The sequence below is a fragment of the Eleutherodactylus coqui genome, chromosome 3, assembly GCF_035609145.1.
Source record: "Eleutherodactylus coqui strain aEleCoq1 chromosome 3, aEleCoq1.hap1, whole genome shotgun sequence".
In the NCBI taxonomy this organism is placed as follows: domain Eukaryota; kingdom Metazoa; phylum Chordata; class Amphibia; order Anura; family Eleutherodactylidae; genus Eleutherodactylus; species Eleutherodactylus coqui.
The window spans coordinates 312,674,205-312,693,338 of NC_089839.1; the positions used below are offsets into that span (position 1 = coordinate 312,674,205).

At 52.4% G+C, this 19,134-nt stretch overlaps 1 long non-coding RNA gene across 1 annotated transcript in view; it reads left to right on the forward strand.

Annotated features, from left to right (window-relative positions):
* Positions 1-19,134, forward strand: part of LOC136620063 (uncharacterized) — a 390,661-nt gene that overhangs the window by 240,472 nt on the left and 131,055 nt on the right. The window contains exon 3 of the long non-coding RNA XR_010791127.1: positions 10,614-10,674. This is a non-coding gene — a long non-coding RNA (uncharacterized lncRNA). The remainder of the gene's footprint in view (positions 1-10,613; positions 10,675-19,134) is intronic.

Below are 19,134 nucleotides of genomic sequence, written 5' to 3' on the forward strand. Positions count from 1 at the left end.
AATTGGTGAGAATATGTAAACTGCGATGCCCTCGTAGAGAAGGACTTCGGGAGGGAAACAATAGTGGCAAGTGTTGCGCTGATTTGGAGGGTTTGCCGACGTCTTCTCTTAATGAGCGCGCCCCTCCTCCGCGAAGGAAGAAACGTCCGTCACTGAGCGACACTGCGGAACACCAGCAGATCAGACCAGGGGGGGGCGCTGTGATGAGGAGCAGCAGCGTCAATGGGAGCTGCCAGGAAAATAGTGACAGGAACTCACTGAGCGGAGGAGAGATGCGCGCCTCTTAACCCCTTCAGGGACGCACCTTTTTTCCATTTTCAGTTTTTCCTCCTCACTTTCACAAAATTGTAAGGCGGCGGCGGCACACGGACAGGTCTGGTTGCAGAGGCGGGAGCTCGCAGCCGAACCGGATCCTGTGCCCGGCCGGCCACCGCGCGGTCCTGTGATTATCTGTATTGCGCATGGTCCGGATGGCTCACCGTCGGACATGAACAGTACAGATTCTTTTTCCCGTGCTGCCACTAGGTGGTGATGCGGAATCCGCAATCTTCTCGCCATGTCACTTGAGGAAGGGCCGCGGGTCGGACGGCTTCCATTGACTTCAAAGATAGAGCATGCTGCGGTTTTTGTCCTCCACTCGCGGACATCGCAATTTGATTCCGTAAGTGTGCAGGAAACGGCGCTTTTCTATAGCGTGTAACGAACGGCATTTGCTGCGGATCCGTTCGTGTGCAGCCGGCCTAACGGTTATTTATCCCACAATGTCGCGGTCGGAGGGCTGCGCGTTCTCTGCGGGATACGATGTATGTCTCAGCGGTTCCATGTAAAGTTCCGTATAATGTAGTGAAAAACTTTAAAACATTTCTAAGTGGAGTGAAATGGAAAAAAAAACAATTCCGCCATCTTTGAAAGTGACGCGATGACTTTATTCCGCGGGCCGCTGCGATGACAACAACACGTTTATAAAGTCTTTAACAGAAAAAAATAAAAATGTTCTGCCGCCATAACTTTTTTAATCTTCTGTCGACATAGTTGTGTGAGGGATCCGTTTTAGCGATAACGGGACTTAAATGCCTCTGTCGGGATTGACAGCAGCATTTAAAGGGTTAACACCCATGATCGGCGTTCACACTGATTGCAGCCATTGCCAACGGGTGTCAGCTGTAAGAAACAGCCGGCACTCACATTGTATGGAGCGCGATCAGCGGCCAATCCCCCTCCATACAAACATCCTGTGTCATGAAGGGGTTAATGGGGTTGTCAGGGACTTTAAGTGCTTTTTCTAATTAAGGTGGGGGTTCTTTGCTTGGGATCCCCATTGATTAGCTGCTGTCTTTGTGGTTAGCCCAGGTAGATAGTGCAGGCCCAGTGTAATACCCACGCTGGCCACTGCACAATGGACAGCGCTGTCTGACAACGGTAGAGCTGTGCATGCCGTACATTCAGACGTGACTTCACCTTCTATCATCCGGCGCAGGACGAGCGGAGAACGCCAGCCGCCTCCTGTCACGGCGACACCATCGCATCACAAATCAAAAACGCTCATTAAAACAGAGGTGGGGGGGGCAATTTCCCAATTTTGCGCATTATTTGTTTATGTTATTGGGTTGAAGGATGAAGAACAACATCCTGGAAGATTCCCCCGTAAACCTGCAATCAGGATGGCGAAACGCAGATGAAAGTCCTCGGCGTAACGCGGGATCTGCCGGCGCTCGTTAGCCATGCGGAGGCTTCAAATGCTGTTTAATATCATTAGAATTTGTGATTTAGGGCGGCTGTTCTCCCAGGAGGCCGTCTGTCGGCGCGGCGCTTAACGAACGGCTCTGATAGACAAACCTGTTGCTCATTTGTGTTTTCCGTCTTTCTCTGCTCCATTTGTGCATTTTAAATGCCAATTATGGGCGGCGGTCGGCGTGATTTCCATCTGCCATCTTGAGGAGTTAATCAGCAGTGCGACAGGACGGCTTCCAGGCCGCTCTCCTCCAATCTGCTGTGGGCCCGGCCGTGCGGACGGCGCTGCGAGCTGCACAGATAAGGCGTGCGCTGAGCGGCGGCGCGGAGTTTAGCTTGTTTGGCTTTGCTTGTAAACCTCTTAGATGTGATACGCCGAATCCTCTTAGACGTAAATTCCTTGTAGCATCTGACAGCGTCTCTGCGGCGGACAAATAACGCTGTCAGACGGGAATCTGCGCTCTAAGCCAGGAGATTGGGAATCGTCATGGGCGCATTACAGCCGGCTTGTCACAGCCGCGCCGGGCGCCGCCTCCGCTCCGTGTTCGCACCAGGATTTGACCTGGGTGAATGTCGTGGCGTCTTATGAATTCTTGGGAAGAACCGGCTTACGGAATGATTGCGCTGCCGGACGCCGCGGCTTCCCGGAGACGTACGGTGTTAACCCTTTATACAGTAGTGGGGAAACCGTAAACCACCTCAATCTGTGCGAAACCGCTATAAGGGCGAAAGAAGCCTCCGATGGGGTCCGCTCAACGGAGGTGTTGGCTTAAAATGACCTTGATGACAATTATCAATGACCTTGATGACAATAGTCTGACATAGCTTACCTCCTCCCCTCCCGACACACTGACCACTAAGGGTCACACTGGCGATAAAATCGCGCCATTTCATGCGATGCGAGGGTGATTGAAAACGCAGAATTATGAAACCAATGATTTTCAATGGTTTCCTTCACATTTGCGATGTTTTTATCCTGCAATGTTGCGAGAAAAGAATAGCGCGGCGCGCCATGTTTCTGCGCTGTTTGTGGTTTCTCGTCTCCCATGTTTCCCCATGCAGCCTCCTTTTTATCGCATCGCAAAGTATAAACCTGCGATTTTTGTGCGACGCGCTGTTAGCATTAGAAGGTCCTATTCACTTTCTCGCAAAGAAAACAGGAGAAAATCACAAGCGACAGCGATGTTACTGCGAGAAAAAGCAGCGCTGGCGCTAAAAAACAGGAAAGACATCAGGATTTCACCATGATTTTCTCGCGGCCGCCTCTCATACTTACATACTGACGACATGGCTGCCCCCATAGTCATGTACAGACAGGGTGGCCGCCCCCATAGTCATGTACAGATAAGATGGCCGCCCCCATAGTCATGTACAGACAGAATGGCCGCCCCCATAGTCATGTACAGACAGGATGGCCGCCCCCATAGTCATGTACAGACAGGATGGCCGCCACCATAGTCATGTACAGACAGGATGGCCGCCCCCATAGTCATGTACAGACAGGATGGCCGCCCCCATAGTCATGTACAGACAGGATGGCCGCCACCATAGTCATGTACAGGCAGGATGGCCGCCCCCCATAGTCATGTACAGACAGGATGGCCTCCCCCATAGTCATGTACAGACAGGATGGCCGCCCCCATAGTCATGTACAGACAGGATGACCGTCCCCATAGTCATGTACAGACAGGATGGCCGCCCCCATAGTCATGTACAGACAGGATGGCCGCCCCCATAGTCATGTACAGACAAGATGGCCGCCCCCGTAGTCATGTACAGACAAGATGGCCGCTCCAATAGTCATGTACAGACAGGATGGCCGCCCCCGTAGTCATGTACAGACAGGATGGCCGCCCCCTGTAGTCATGTACAGACAGGATGGCCGCCCCCATAGTCATGTACAGCCAGGATGGCCGCCCCCATAGTCATGTACAGACAGGATGGCCTCCCCATAGTCAAGTACTGACAGGATGGCCACCCCTGTAGTCATGTACAGACAGGATGGCCACCCCCATAGTCATGTACAGGCAGGATGGCCGCCCCCCATAGTCATGTACTGACGAGATGGCCGCCCCCATAGTCATGTACAGACGAGATGGCCGCCCCCATAGTCATGTACTGACAGGATGGCCGCCCCCATAGTCATGTACTGACAAGATGGCCACCCCTGTAGTCATGTTCAGACAAGATGGCCGCCCCTGTAGTCATGTACAGACAGGATGGCCTCCCCCATAGTCATGTACAGACAGGATGGCCGCCCCTATAGTCATGTCCAGACAGGATGGCCGCCCCCGTAGTCGTGTACTGACAAGATGGCCACCCCTGTAGTCATGTACAGACAAGATGGCCGCCCCCGTAGTCATGTACAGGCAGGATGGCCTCCCCCATAGTCATGTACTGACAAGATGGCCGCCCCCATAGTCATGTACAGACAGGATGGCCGCCCCCATAGTCATGTACAGGCAGGATGGCCTCCCCCATAGTCATGTACTGACAAGATGGCCGCCCCCATAGTCATGTACAGACAGGATGGCCACCCCCATAGTCATGTACAGACAGGATAGCCTCCCCCATAGTCATGTACAGACAGGATGGCCGCACCCATAGTCATGTACAGACAGGATGGCCTCCCCCATAGTCATGTACAGACAGGATGGCTGCCCCCATAGTCATGTACAGACAGGATGGTCGCCCCCATAGTCACGTACAGACAGGATGGCCTCCCCCATAGTCACGTACAGACAGGATGGCCGCCCCCGTAGTCATGTACAGACAGGATGGCCGCCCCCGTAGTCATGTACAGATAAGATGGCCGCCCCCCATAGTCATGTACAGACAGGATGGCCGCCCCCATAGTCATGTACAGACAGGATGGCCTCCCCCATAGTCACGTACAGACAGGATGGCCGCCCCCGTAGTCATGTACAGACAGGATGGCCGCCCCCGTAGTCATGTACAGACAGGATGGCCTCCCCCATAGTCATGTACAGACAGGATGGCCTCCCCCATAGTCATGTACAGACAGGATGGCCTCCCCCATAGTCATGTACAGACAGGATGGCCGCCCCCATAGTCATGTACTGACAAGATGGCCGCCCCTATAGTCATGTACAGACAGGATGGCCGCCCCATAGTCATGTACAGACAGGATGGCCTCCCCCATAGTCATGTACAGACAGGATGGCCGCCCCCATAGTCATGTACAGACAGGATGACCGTCCCCATAGTCATGTACAGACAGGATGGCCGCCCCCATAGTCATGTACAGGCAGGATGGCCGCCCCCCATAGTCATGTACAGACAGGATGGCCTCCCCCATAGTCATGTACAGACAGGATGGCCGCCCCCATAGTCATGTACAGACAGGATGACCGTCCCCATAGTCATGTACAGACAGGATGGCCGCCCCCATAGTCATGTACAGACAGGATGGCCGCCCCCATAGTCATGTACAGACAAGATGGCCGCCCCCGTAGTCATGTACAGACAAGATGGCCGCTCCAATAGTCATGTACAGACAGGATGGCCGCCCCCGTAGTCATGTACAGACAGGATGGCCGCCCCCTGTAGTCATGTACAGACAGGATGGCCGCCCCCATAGTCATGTACAGCCAGGATGGCCGCCCCCATAGTCATGTACAGACAGGATGGCCTCCCCCATAGTCAAGTACTGACAGGATGGCCACCCCTGTAGTCATGTACAGACAGGATGGCCACCCCCATAGTCATGTACAGACAGGATGGCCTCCCCCATAGTCACGTACAGACAGGATGGCCGCCCCCGTAGTCATGTACAGACAGGATGGCCGCCCCCGTAGTCATGTACAGACAGGATGGCCTCCCCCATAGTCATGTACAGACAGGATGGCCTCCCCCATAGTCATGTACAGACAGGATGGCCTCCCCCATAGTCATGTACAGACAGGATGGCCGCCCCCATAGTCATGTACTGACAAGATGGCCGCCCCTATAGTCATGTACAGACAGGATGGCCGCCCCATAGTCATGTACAGACAGGATGGCCTCCCCCATAGTCATGTACAGACAGGATGGCCGCCCCCATAGTCATGTACAGACAGGATGACCGTCCCCATAGTCATGTACAGACAGGATGGCCGCCCCCATAGTCATGTACAGGCAGGATGGCCGCCCCCCATAGTCATGTACAGACAGGATGGCCTCCCCCATAGTCATGTACAGACAGGATGGCCGCCCCCATAGTCATGTACAGACAGGATGGCCGCCCCCATAGTCATGTACAGACAGGATGGCCGCCCCCATAGTCATGTACAGACAGGATGGCCGCCCCCATAGTCATGTACAGACAAGATGGCCGCCCCCGTAGTCATGTACAGACAAGATGGCCGCTCCAATAGTCATGTACAGACAGGATGGCCGCCCCCGTAGTCATGTACAGACAGGATGGCCGCCCCCTGTAGTCATGTACAGACAGGATGGCCGCCCCTATAGTCATGTACAGCCAGGATGGCCGCCCCCATAGTCATGTACAGACAGGATGGCCTCCCCCATAGTCAAGTACTGACAGGATGGCCACCCCTGTAGTCATGTACAGACAGGATGGCCACCCCCATAGTCATGTACAGGCAGGATGGTCGCCCCCCATAGTCATGTACTGACGAGATGGCCGCCCCCATAGTCATGTACAGACGAGATGGCCGCCCCCATAGTCATGTACTGACAGGATGGCCGCCCCCATAGTCATGTACTGACAAGATGGCCACCCCTGTAGTCATGTTCAGACAAGATGGCCGCCCCTGTAGTCATGTACAGACAGGATGGCCTCCCCCATAGTCATGTACAGACAGGATGGCCGCCCCTATAGTCATGTCCAGACAGGATGGCCGCCCCCGTAGTCGTGTACTGACAAGATGGCCACCCCTGTAGTCATGTACAGACAAGATGGCCTCCCCCATAGTCATGTACAGACAGGATGGCCTCCCCCATAGTCATGTACAGACAGGATGGCCTCCCCCATAGTCATGTACAGACAGGATGGCCTCCCCCATAGTCATGTACTGACAAGATGGCCGCCCCAATAGTCATGTACAGACAGGATGGCCGCCCCATAGTCATGTACAGACAGGATGGCCTCCCCATAGTCATGTACAGACAGGATGGCCGCCCCCCATAGTCATGTACAGACAGGATGACCGTCCCCATAGTCATGTACAGACAGGACGGCCGCCCCCATAGTCATGTACAGACAGGATGGCCGCCCCCATAGTCATGTACAGACAAGATGGCCGCCCCCGTAGTCATGTACAGACAAGATGGCCGCTCCAATAGTCATGTACAGACAGGATGGCCGCCCCCGTAGTCATGTACAGACAGGATGGCCGCCCCCTGTAGTCATGTACAGACAGGATGGCCGCCCCCATAGTCATGTACAGCCAGGATGGCCGCCCACATAGTCATATACAGACAGGATGGCCTCCCCCATAGTCAAGTACTGACAGGATGGCCACCCCTGTAGTCATGTACAGACAGGATGGCCACCCCCATAGTCATGTACAGGCAGGATGGCCTCCCCCATAGTCATGTACTGACAAGATGGCCGCCCCCATAGTCATGTACAGACAGGATGGCCACCCCCATAGTCATGTACAGACAGGATAGCCTCCCCCATAGTCATGTACAGACAGGATGGCCGCCCCCATAGTCATGTACAGACAGGATGGCCTCCCCCATAGTCATGTACAGACAGGATGGCTGCCCCCATAGTCATGTACAGACAGGATGGTCGCCCCCATAGTCACGTACAGACAGGATGGCCTCCCCCATAGTCACGTACAGACAGGATGGCCTCCCCCGTAGTCACGTACAGACAGGATGGCCGCCCCCGTAGTCATGTACAGACAGGATGGCCGCCCCCGTAGTCATGTACAGATAAGATGGCCGCCCCCCATAGTCATGTACAGACAGGATGGCCGCCCCCATAGTCATGTACAGACAGGATGGCCTCCCCCATAGTCACGTACAGACAGGATGGCCGCCCCCGTAGTCATGTACAGACAGGATGGCCGCCCCCGTAGTCATGTACAGACAGGATGGCCTCCCCCATAGTCATGTACAGACAGGATGGCCTCCCCCATAGTCATGTACAGACAGGATGGCCTCCCCCATAGTCATGTACAGACAGGATGGCCTCCCCCATAGTCATGTACAGACAGGATGGCCGCCCCCATAGTCATGTACTGACAAGATGGCCGCCCCTATAGTCATGTACAGACAGGATGGCCGCCCCATAGTCATGTACAGACAGGATGGCCGCCCCCGTAGTCATGTACTGACAAGATGGCCACCCCCGTAGTCATGTACTGACATGATGGCCGCCCCCATAGTCATGTACAGACAGGATGGCCTCCCCCATAGTCATGTACAGACAGGATGGCCTCCCCCGTAGTCATGTACTGAGAAGATGGCCGCCCCTATAGTCATGTACAGACAGGATGGCCGCCCCCATAGTCATGTACAGACAGGATGGCCGCCCCCATAGTCATGTACAGACAGGATGGCCGCCCCCGTAGTCATGTACTGACATGATGGCCGCCCCCATAGTCATGTACAGACAAAATGAAAAATGGATACAATTAAAAAATGTTTTGGTTTGGAATCTGCCACAGATCTGCGGATTTTGAACGTGGCGTAAAAGTATAGTAAGGCCGGCGTCACACGAGCGTATGCACATTTGCACGGGCCTGAATGCTGCGTATCCACGGAATGAACGCTTTTTCAGAGGGCCTCATTTATCAAAACTTTTGTGCCCCCAGCGAACAATCACGGATCAGCTTCTATGTCTGAAACTGCTGTGGTAAGATGAAAGCCGCGATCTGATTGGTTGCTGAGGGGCAGTTTTCATGAGGCCCATTAATGTGTCTAAAATGAAATGCTTAAAGGGGCGGTAACTTTTCCGTCACCTGCGGCTCCTCTGCCGGCTCGTGTCGGTCCCATCAGTTCTTCAATATACTTATATTAAAAATGTTGTTGCTTTACTGCTGTAAATCACGTTTGTAGAAGCTGCCACCAGGGGGCTCCCTTCCAGCTGCTCTCCAATCTACTCTTACTGTCTTTGTTACTAAGGAAGGCGTTAGTTTCCTTAGTAACAAAGACATTTCCATAGGAACAGGGAAAGAGAGTATCTTCACAGGCTTCTGCACTTACAGGCTGACAGATCTGCAGACACTGTCAGTCCAATCTTCACAATCTCTGCCTCTCCTGCTGTTACAGCGTGTGGGTGCGTGTCTGCGTGTACGAGCTCATACTATAGTGGGCTTACTAACCATTGAGCCGGAATGTCTCTGAATGCCTAAATCACCCTAGGAGAGCAGAGGGGCGGGCCTTCAGATACTGCCTACTTGCTGATTGTACCAGAGAGTGCAGTGTAGCATGGGAAGTAAGGGCAAGAAAGTCAGGACAGGGAACTACTGGCAGAATGCTAGGGTTGCTACACACCCCTCCTTGACAGTGGATTGCAAAAAGCTGAGCAGCAGGAAAATTCCACAGCCTCTCAATTTATGTTGTGGATTGTCACAAGGCATTTCAACCCTGACAAAGCATGCTGTGAAATCAGCAGTAAAGCCACGACGAGTCTGCATGTAAACCATGAATTGTTGTGAACATATTCTCAGGGGGTTCACACACAGATTTTTGGGGGAGGAAAAACACTGCAGTATGTGTACTAGTTTTTCATACTTTTTGGGTCAGAGTCAGAAGTGGATTGAAAAGGAATGGGTATTATAAAGGAATGACTTCTACTTCTCCCTCCCGCTGGATCCACTCCTGGACTTCTACTTCTCACTGAATTCATTTCTGGACTTCTCCCTCCTGCCAGATCTACTTTCAGATTTCTACTTCTCCTTCCTGCTGGATCCACTTCTAGCTTTACATTAAAAAAACTGCATCTAAAACTTCCAAAATTCCTTTGTGTGAATCTGCTCTGATAGGGTTTGTGCCAGGATAGAAATGTATCCCTAGCCACATGATAAGGACTGACCTCCCAATTGGCCCCCACCATTCCTTAAGGCCCTCACATGAATAGAGTGGTGGTCGCGCATGCATGCTGCACCACTCATCTCAAAGACTGCCACATTCAAGCGCTTGGCAATCTCCAGCGCTACCATAGAAATCCATGAAGCTGCAGCGCATATGTATGACAGCCACTCCATTCATGCAGGGACCTTCGGTGTGATCCCCGTAGTTGGACCTTCGGTGTGATCCCAGTAGTTGGACCTTTGGTGGGATCCTAGTGGTTGGACCTTCGGTGTGATCCCAATAGTTGGACCTTCGGTGGGATCCGAGTGGTTGGACCTTCGGTGTGATCCCACTCGTTGGAACTTTGTCAGGATCCTTTTAGTTGAACCTTCGGTGGGATCCTAGTAGTTGGACCTTTGGTGTGATCCCAGTAGTTGGACCTTCGTCAGGATCCCAGTAGTTGAACCTTTGGTGTGATCCTTGTGGTTGGACTTTCGGTGTGATCTCAGTAGTTGGACCTTTGGTGTGATCCCCATGGTTGGGCTTTTGGTGTGATCCCAGTGATTAGTCCTTCGGTGTAATCCCAGAAGTTCGAGCTTCGGTGTGATCCCCATGGTTGGTCCTTCAGTGTGATCCCAGTAGTTGGACCTTAGGTGGGATCCTAGTAGTTGGACCTTTGGTGTGATCCCCGTGGTTGGACCTTCGGTGTGATCCATGTGGTTGGACCTTCGGTGTGATCCCCATGGTTGGACCTTTGGTGTGATCCCAGTAGTTGTCTTGTAGATAGTCGATAACCCTCTACCTTGGTAACGCCTCTTTAAGGACCATTTTTTGCATGTGTAACTGACGTGAACGCCCTCATTAACCCTCTGTGTTTTTCTCCCATACAGGATTAACTCTTCAGAATATCTCATCATTCAGTGAAGCCGATCAGCCTTGTCTGTGTGTGAGGTAGGTCAGCGGATTTTATTCTGCACTATTATTACGCCATTGTCGTAACACAGAATTGTAACTGCTCTCCACGAAAAGTCCAACATGTATCTTCATAGGTTGTTAGTTGCCTATCTGGGTTGTAATATTTATAGGGGTTGTTGTTTTCCCAAATGTCGTGGAAATGGCGCCATCATCCTCTTACTGATATAGTTATTACAGCTTCGGCACCGCTGTCCTCTGCTGAGAAGCATCGCCCCCTGTAGTGCAGTCTCCTGCCCTGTCGTAATGATGCTCTGGTCCCCAACACGACCCCGGATGGAGGGGCAGGTGACTAGACCAGTCCATCAGTGGCCTCCCTGAACAACACTATATGCACAGCACTGTTTCCCATGACCCAGTGGTATTCAATGGAGGCCACAGATTTACAGGTGTGATCTCCTTCCCCTCCATCAGCAGCTATGCTGAAGGTTGGAGTTTCATACAGACAAGAGAGAAGACTTTACTGGAAACAAAGGTGGAAGACATGGGTGCTAAATATGTAATTGTCATGCCAGCGGATGTAAATCGGCCATATCTCTAAACCAATTGGACATTGGGCAGATCTGAGGGCAGCACCCGGGGATTCCAGGTCTAACCCTTTAACCCCTCCAACTGGGATCTGGTCTTCGCTGCAGGGAAACCCAGATGGTTATCCCAGAAATAGTTTTAGTTAAGAGGCAGCTGACGCAATTTAGTTAGGAAGACCGTAATGTGATACCAAAGGGTGTTGACAAAGATGACGTGGATAAACAGAGCTGATGTCAGGTCTGGTGGAACACGTATAACCCGCAGTACCAGAGGGTGTAGACAAAGTAGATGAACACTTATAACCCGCGGTACCAGAAGGTGTAGACAAAGTAGATGAACACCTATAACCCGCGGTACCAGAGGGTGTAGACAAAGTAGATGAACACTTATAACCCGCGGTACCAGAGGGTGTAGACAAAGTAGATGAACACTTATAACCCGCGGTACCAGAGGGTGTAGACAAAGTAGATGAACACCTATAACCCGCGGTACCAGAGGGTGTAGACAAAGTAGATGAACACCTATAACCCGCGGTACCAGAGGGTGTAGACAAAGTAGATGAACACTTATACCCGCGGTACCAGAGGGTGTAAACAAAGTAGATGAACACTTATAACCCGCGGTACCAGAGGGTGTAGACAAAGTAGATGAACACTTATAACCCGTGGTACTAGAAGGTGTAGACAAAGTAGATGAACACTTATAACCCGCGGTACCAGAGGATGTAGACAAAGTGGATGAACACTTATAACCTGCGGTACCGGAGGGTGTAGACAAAGTAGATGAACACTTATAACCTGTTGTAAGGGAGGGTGTAGACAAAAGGGATGAACACTTATAACCCGCGGTACCAGAGGGTGTAGACACAGTAGATGAACACTTATAACCTGCGGTACCGGAAGGTGTAGACAAAGTAGATGAACACTTATAACCCACAGTACCAGAGGGTGTAAACAAAGTAGATGAACACCTATAACCCGCGGTACCAGAAGGTGTAGACAAAGTAGATGAACACTTATAACCCGCAGTACCAGAGGGTGTAGACAAAGTAGATGAACACTTATAACCCGCGGTACCAGAGGGTGTAGACAAAGTAGATGAACACTTATAACCCGCGGTACCAGAGGGTGTAGACAAAGTAGATGAACACTTATAACCCGCGGTACCGGAGGGTATAGACAAAGTAGATGAACACTTATAACCCGCGGTACCGGAGGGTGTAGACAAAGTAGATGAACACTTATAACCTGTGGTACCAGAGGGTGTAGACAAAGTACATGAACACTTATAACCCACAGTACCAGAGGGTGTAAACAAAGTAGATGAACACCTATAACCCGCGGTACCAGAAGGTGTAGACAAAGTAGATGAACACTTATAACCCGCGGTACCGGAGGGTGTAGACAAAGTAGATGAACACTTATAACCTGCGGTACCAGAGGGTGTAGACAAAAGGGATGAACACTTATAACCCGCAGTACCAGAGGATGTAGACAAAGTAGATGAACACTTATAACCTGCAGTACCAGAGGGTGTAGACAAAGTAGATGAACACTTATAACCCGCGGTACCGGAGGGTGTAGACAAAGTAGATGAACACTTATAACCTGCAGTACCAGAGGGTGTAGACAAAGTAGATGAACACTTATAACCCGCGGTACCAGAGGGTGTATACAGCACCAGAACCAAGCTCATTGCATAAATACTGTTCCAGGACCAAGCTTAAAACATAAATTTAGTAGCACAACTAAGCAATTGTGTTGAGGGGACTCCGATGGACTGACAGCGGTGCCTGGAAATAGAAACAGAAGCAGGAGGACTCATGTAGCTCCACAACAGGCTGACGCATGGAGGCAGCAGATCATCTGGCCAGGTGGACCTAAGGGGGCAACCAGCCACTACCTATATCCACCTGGTGCCCCTCCTACCAGCCTTGTGCCGGCCATATATGTGAATGGGCCCCCAGTAGTTTCTGCGGGGGGCGTCGCACTCTTTCATTTGTACTTATTTTCTGTTGATACAAATCCCTTTTTCCAGCTTTCTTCCCCCATAAGTTGAGGCGGATTGTCAGGGATCTCATTAGTTTGTTTGTGCCTGGCCCTCCGCACTGCATGATGATCACCCCAACTAGGCGGACTCCAGTCTTCTGCGACCCTTGTCACCGTGTTCGCGCGCGCCGATCGGCGGCTTTTAATTACTTGTTTTCCGCCTGTGTTTCAGGCCCTTTAATAACATCAAAGGTAAATGTCTGCAGCTAATAGGCGGACGCTGTCGCCGGCCCCTCGCCGCGCCGCCGCCGCGCTGGTGCCGGATTATTTGCTATTCAAGTGCAGTTTCTGATGATTCTCGGAGAATGAGAAAGGAAATGGAGAAAGAGACAAGGTGGCGTTGGCGGCGGGCGCGGACGCGGCATTAAGGTGTGATTTAATGTTACTGACAGGACTATTTCAATTTAGCTCATGCAGTTTGACAAGTAACATGCTGATGGGTCGGAGGGAGGGGAGCGGGAAATGCTTAAAGATTCCGGAGCGGGCGCGGGTATGGATGGGTGGACAGGGATTAATAAAAGACGGAATGTATGGTGACGGGCGCGGGAGCCGGTGCCAGGGCGAAAATGGAGCTCATTGTAACGGTGCCTAAATGTCTTAACTGTTGACGAGACAGCTGCTTGCAGAGAGGTGGAGGCGTCTGATGGATTCCTCTGTCTGGTGCCTTAGTGTAGGGGACGGTTCTTAAAGGGGCAGTACACTCATCAGTTACTGAGATACATGTAGCGGTCCGGTGCAATGGCCGCCAAGGTCCACAGACCTCACACCTTTGGACTTTTATCTTTGGGGCTTTTTAAAGTGCCTTATGTATCTGGAAACTTTATGCAGTATGGAAAGGGCGAATCCCACAGCGCTGCGAGGAAATATAGCCTGCGGATCTGCAGCGTGTTCACGAAGACGGCATCAAACGTGCAGAATGGTGGACGCATCATGTGAAGCACTTTGTGAAACTCTATCCTCACTTACCTCCTAAACAAGTAAAGATGGGGCTGAAACCTCCAGCGTGTTCTGAGTAACGTCTAGCCAAGACTGATATCACATGACAATCCTGAGCGGAATTCAAAATGGCTGCCAAAAATGTCTCCTCCCTCCCAACTAATAGGGACTGAAAGGGGTCGGAGGAGGATGTCAGGAATCGTTCTCACCAACAGACTGCACAGTCAGCTGAATACAACGCTGGGGCTCCAACTTATATGTCTGCATGTTTGCCGTTCCTCCGCATGGATGGTATAACAGCGGACGGCCAGCTCCAGCGCCATTGTGTCTAAGAGGAACAGAAAGACTCCAGCAGGCAAAAGAGCGCAAAACTTGTATCACTGAGCAGCGGGAAAACATCCCCTGGTCAGATGGAGCCAGATTTATGTTGCTGATGGTAGGTCAGAATTTGGCACAAGCAGCATGAATCGCTGACCCCTTCCTGTCAGCCGGTCAGAACATGTCAGCACCGCCATCTAATCTGCAGAGACTACAAGAAGCTTCCTGTCCGCAGGGGCCGGTATTCCAGCAGAACCGTTTCATCACCGAGTAGAATCTACCCTAATAGAGGGGTGGGCGGTGTATGTGCGCTACTAGATGGGGGTAATAAAGGGGCGGTCGGTGTATGTGCGCTACTAGATGGGGGTAATAGAGGGGCGGTCGGTGTATGTGCGCTACTAGATGGGGGTAATAAAGGGGCGGTCAGTGTATGTGCACTACTAGATGGGGGTAATAAAGGGGCGGGCGGTGTATGTGCGCTACTAGATGGGGGTAATAAAGGGGCGGTCAGTGTATGTGCACTACTAGATGGGGGTAATAAAGGGGCGGTCGGTGTATGTGCTCTACTAGATGGGGGTAATAGAGGGGCGGTCGGTGTATGTGTGCTACTAGATGGGGGTAATAAAGGGGCGGTCAGTGTATGTGCGCTACTAGATGGGGTAATAAAGGGGCGGTCGGTGTATGTGCTCTACTAGATGGGGGTAATAGAGGGGCGGTCGGTGTATGTGTGCTACTAGATGGGGGTAATAAAGGGGCGGTCAGTGTATGTGCACTACTAGATGGGGGTAATAAAGGGGCGGTCGGTGTATGTGCGCTACTAGATGGGGTAATAAAGGGGTGGTCGGTGTATGTGTGCTACTAGATGGGGTAATAAAGGGGCGGTCGGTGTATGTGCGCTACTAGATGGGGGTAATAAAGGGGCGGTCGGTGTATGTGCGCTACTAGATGGGGGTAATAAAGGGGCGGTCGGTGTATGTGCGCTACTAGATGGGGGTAATAGAGGGGCGGTCGGTGTATATGCACTACTAGATGGGGGTAATAGAGGGGCGGTCGGTGTATGTGCGCTACTAGATGGGGGTAATAAAGGGGCGGTCGGTGTATGTGTGCTACTAGATGGAGCTAATAGAGGGGCGGTCGGTGTATGTGTGCTACTAGATGGGGGTAATAGAGGGGCGGTCGGTGTATGTGCGCTACTAGATGGGGGTAATAAAGGGGCGGTCGGTGTATGTGCGCTACTAGATGGGGGTAATAAAGGGGAGGTCAGTGTATGTGCGCTACTAGATGGGGGTAATAAAGGGGCCGTTGGTGTATGTGCACTACTAGATGGGGGTAATAGAGGGGCGGTCGGTGTATGTGCACTACTAGATGGGGGTAATAGAGGGGCGGTCAGTGTATGTGCGCTACTAGATGGGGGTAATAAAGGGGCCGTTGGTGTATGTGCACTACTAGATGGGGGTAATAGAGGGGCGGTCGGTGTATGTGCACTACTAGATGGGGGTAATAGAGGGGCGGTCGGTGTATGTGCACTACTAGATGGGGGTAATGAAGGGGCGGTCGGTGTATGTGCACTACTAGATGGGGGTAATGAAGGGGCGGTCGGTGTATGTGCGCTACTAGATGGGGGTAATAAAGGGGCGGTTGATGTATGTGCGCTACTAGATGGGGGTAATAGAGGGGCGGTCAGTGTATGTGTGCTACTAGATGGGGGTAATAAAGGGGCGGTCGGTGTATGTGCGCTACTAGATGGGGGTAATAAAGGGGCGGTCGGTGTATGTGCGCTACTAGATGGGGGTAATAAAGGGGCCGTTGGTGTATGTGCACTACTAGATGGGGGTAATAGAGGGGCGGTCGGTGTATGTGCACTACTAGATGGGGGTAATAGAGGGGCGGTCGGTGTATGTGCACTACTAGATGGGGGTGATAGAGGGCCGGTCGGTGTATGTGTGCTACTAGATGGGGGTAATAAAGGGGCGGTCGGTGTATGTGTGCTACTAGATGGGGGTAATAAAGGGGCGGTCGGTGTATGTGTGCTACCAGATGGGGGGGGGGGAGTAATAAAGGGGCGGTTGGTGTATGTGCGCTACTAGATGGGGGTAATAAAGGGGCGGTCGGTGTATGTGCCCTACTAGATGGGGGTAATAAAGGGGCCGTTGGTGTATGTGCACTACTAGATGGGGGTAATAGAGGGGCGGTCGGTGTATGTGCACTACTAGATGGGGGTAATAGAGGGGCGGTCGGTGTATGTGCACTACTAGATGGGGGTGATAGAGGGCCGGTCGGTGTATGTGTGCTACTAGATGGGGGTAATAAAGGGGCGGTCGGTGTATGTGCGCTACTAGATGGGGTAATAGAGGGGCGGTCGGTGTATGTGCGCTACTAGATGGGGGTAATAAAGGGGCGGTCGGTGTATGTGTGCTACTAGATGGGGGTAATAAAGGGGCGGTCGGTGTATGTGTGCTACCAGATGGGGGGGGGGAGTAATAAAGGGGCGGTTGGTGTATGTGCGCTACTAGATGGGGGTAATAAAGGGGCGGTCGGTGTATGTGCCCTACTAGATGGGGGTAATAAAGGGGCGGTCGGTGTATGTGCCCTACTAGATAGGGTAATAGAGGGGCGGTCGGTGTATGTGTGCTACTAGATAGGGGTAATAGAGGGGCGGTCGGTGTATGTGCGCTACTAGATGGGGGTAATAGAGGGGCGGTCGGTGTATGTGCGCTACTAGATGGGGGTAATAGAGGGGCGGTCGGTGTATGTGCGCTACTAGATGGAGCTAATAGAGGAGCGGTCGGTGTATGTGTGCTACTAGATGGGGGTAATAGAGGGGCGGTCGGTGTATGTGTGCTACTAGATGGGGGTAATAGAGGGGCGGTCGGTGTATGTGCGCTACTAGATGGGGGTAATAAAGGGGCGGTCGGTGTATGTGTGCTACTAGATGGAGGTAATAGAGGGGCGGTCGGTGTATGTGTGCTACTAGATGGAGGTAATAAAGGGGCGGTCGGTGTATGTGCCCTACTAGATAGGGTAATAGAGGGGCGGTCGGTGTATGTGCACTACTAGATGGAGGTAATAGAGGGGCGGTCGGTGTATGTGCGCTACTAGATGGAGGTAATAGAGGGGCGGTCGGTGTATGTGCGCTACTAGATGGGGGTAATAGAGGGGCGGTCGGTGTATGTGCGCTACTAGATGGAGGTAATAGAGGGGCGGTCGGTGTATGTGTGCTACTAGATGGAGGTAATAGAGGGGCGGTCGGTGTATGTGCGCTACTAGATGGAGGTAATAGAGGGGCGGTCGGTGTATGTGCGCTACTAGATGGGGGTTATAGAGGGGTGGTCGGTGTATGTGTGCTACTAGATGGGGTAATAGAGGGGCGGTCGGTGTATGTGTGCTACTAGATGGGGGTAATAGAGGGGCGGTCAGTGTATGTGCGCTACTAGATGGGGGTAATAGAGGGGCGGTCGGTGTATGTGTGCTACTAGATGGAGGTAATAGAGGGGCGGTCGGTGTATGTGCACTACTAGATGGAGGTAATAGAGGGGCGGTCGGTGTATGTGCGCTACTAGATGGGGGTTATAGAGGGGCGGTCGGTGTATGTGCGCTACTAGATGGAGGTAATAAAGGGGCGGTCGGTGTATGTGCGCTACTAGATGGGGTAATAAAGGGGCGGTCGGTGTATGTGTGCTACTAGATGGGGGTAATAGAGGGGCGGTCAGTGTATGTGCGCTACTAGATGGGGGTAATAGAGGGGCGGTCGGTGTATGTGCGCTACTAGATGGAGGTAATAGAGGGGCGGTCGGTGTATGTGCACTACTAGATGGAGGTAATAGAGGGGCGGTCGGTGTATGTGCGCTACTAGATGGGGGTTATAGAGGGGCGGTCGGTGTATGTGCGCTACTAGATGGAGGTAATAAAGGGGCGGTCGGTGTATGTGCGCTACTAGATGGAGGTAATAGAGGGGCGGTCGGTGTATGTGTGCTACTAGATGGAGGTAATAGAGGGGCGGTCGGTGTATGTGCACTACTAGATGGAGGTAATAGAGGGGCGGTCGGTGTATGTGCGCTACTAGATGGGGGTTATAGAGGGGTGGTCGGTGTATGTGCGCTACTAGATGGGGTAATAAAGGGGCGGTCGGTGTATGTGTGCTACTAGATGGGGGTAATAGAGGGGCGGTCAGTGTATGTGCGCTACTAGATGGGGGTAATAGAGGGGCGGTCGGTGTATGTGCGCTACTAGATGGGGGTAATAGAGGGGCGGTCGGTGTATGTGCGCTACTAGATGGGGGCAATAGAGGGACGGTCGGTGTATGTGCGCTACTAGATGGGGTAATAGAGGGGCGGTCGGTGTATGTGCGTTACTAGATGGGGTAATAGAGGGGCGGTCGGTGTATGTGTGCTACTAGATGGGGTAATAAAGGGGCGATCGGTGTATGTGCGCTACTAGATGGGGTAATAAAGGGGCGATCGGTGTATGTGCGCTACTAGATGGGGGTAATAGAGGGGCGGTCGGTGTATGTGCGCTACTAGATGGGGGTAATAAAGGGGCGGTCGGTGTATGTGCGCTACTAGATGGGGGTAATAAAGGGGCGGTCGGTGTATGTGCGCTACTAGATGGG